The following is a 2,156-nucleotide window of genomic DNA, read 5'->3' as shown; positions in this document are numbered from 1 at the left end:
TCTTATTTTATTGACAAACATTCATGTTACAGCTAACAAACTAAACAACTGATTCATTCGGCGGATGTGTTTCATACTGTTAGTGAATATAACAGCATCATTTTCATTATAGTTCAACCTAAAATCTTTTGATTCCCTGAATGAAGGTCTGGTTGTTTCAGTGTAACGGAGAGGTTATGTACCACTAGTGGGTGTTTCTGTACTCACATGAATAAATCCCATCACTGTGACTCATAATTAACCCTCTGAGACCCACAATAGACCCGTCTTTGTCTTTTTTTAGGGGGGTACAGGGGGTCTTTAGGGGGGGATAGCAGGTCAACAGTAGATGTCACATAGAAGTGGTGTACATCATCGAAAAGCTGGGAACCTGAAGATTAATTTGAGATGCAGCTCCGCACTGTGTGTCAAGTTGTTCTAGTCATAAATCAGAAATAAACATGAATTAATGATTTAAAATTAATTGTAAAAGTGCATTAAAAATATGAGATAAAAAAAAAGTATTTTTACCCGTGAAACTCCTAAATCTAAATGGAATTAGATTAGTTGAGATGCTTCTTTCTTTGTTGTTAAAGAGGACCTATTATGCTTATTTTCAGGTGCATACTTTTATTATGGGTTTCTACTAGAACATGTTTACATGCTTTAATGTTCAAAAATGCCCTTTTTTCTTTTACCTATTTCCCCCCTTTGACTGAAACGCTCTGTTTGAGCTCCTTTTGGCGTGGACTTTGTAACTTTGCAGACCGTTTTACATGCACAAAAACTATAAAATAAACACACTAAAGGAAAAGGGAAAAAGCATAAAGGCATAATAGATCCCCTTTAAAACAATGATCGCTGATAAAACTGAAATAGTTGGTTAAGTAACCCGGAGCTTCATTTTTATTTTTTATTAAATAAGACCTAGCTTAATGTGAATAATTAATTCCTCTATGAGAAAAGTGAGATTAAAAATGTGCTGAGTCCAGATGTGTATAGGGGGGTAATTTGGATGCAACCCTATTGAGCTTATTTTGAGCAGTTTTTAGTTTTTTCCCCTCCTTTTTTCAACAATATAAGAACTTTATAATACATTCAATGTGAAATAACAGAATACAATAGTTTGCATGTTGTCCATTTTCATACCCCCAAGTTTGTTTTTGATGAGTTGTGGATGACTGCAGGTGGCAGCAGAGTCAAAGTGATGTTAAACTGATGTTTTGTCTGGGTGCTTTGAGTATCACTACCTCAATTATGGATATTTTCTCAGCTTGATGCAATATACACAAAAATTTGTTTTCCCAAAATTGAAGGTAAAGTTTACTTATAGATATTATATTCTAGTTTAATCATCCACATAAACAGTTCATAAACAATAAAAAGTTCTTATTATATGATAAAAACAATAATGTCCCAGTCCCTCAAGTTGTGCATTTAGGACTACTGATTGTCCCATGAATATCCACCCTATCCACCGTAATGGCTAGATATGCTTCAATCTGTTCAAGAATAATTATTTCCATAACCTTGGACAAAATGCATCAAATTAAAACTGGCCTATTGTAAGCTTTGTCCAATTTGTTGCCTTTTTTTTGTAGTGAATAATTGTCAAATGTTTTGGGACCCTACATCGCTCTATGTTACTTATGGAGCAGTAATATCTGCCAAATCTCTGAGAAACCAGGCTGTTGTCTAAGCCAGTGGCTTAAAAGTTAAGGAGCCATTTGAATCCCACGTAGACAATAATAACTCAGTCTTTCATTATAAAACCAGGAGCATAATGAGGAGGTTGCTCTACCAGATCAACTGTGATAAAATAAATGAATTGGATGTAAAATACTACAGGATCTTTTTTTTAACTTGATTACTAATGCACTATTCATGTTGAATACCCACTGTACATCACCAAGTACAAGAGACCAAAACTATTTTGCTGCACAAAATGTGACATAGAAATTCATATGTTTTTGTTACTGAAAGGTTTATCCTGAATATCACTATCCGCAATAATTGTAAAACCAACTAATTTGTTTCCATGATCATGAGAAGAGAAGAGAACATGAGGGAGCTGCATCAAAAATAGTCACATTGTCTTTTGGCATGACAGGTAGCCTGATTGTTCTTGTAGGGCCATCATATTTCATGTTGTCTGCATCACCTTTTGTAAAAGGCCC

This window comes from Sebastes umbrosus, chromosome 19, assembly GCF_015220745.1.
Source record: "Sebastes umbrosus isolate fSebUmb1 chromosome 19, fSebUmb1.pri, whole genome shotgun sequence".
NCBI classification, from domain to species: Eukaryota; Metazoa; Chordata; class Actinopteri; order Perciformes; family Sebastidae; genus Sebastes; species Sebastes umbrosus.
The sequence above is the reverse complement of the archived record's forward strand: the minus strand, read 5'-3'. Positions refer to the sequence as shown.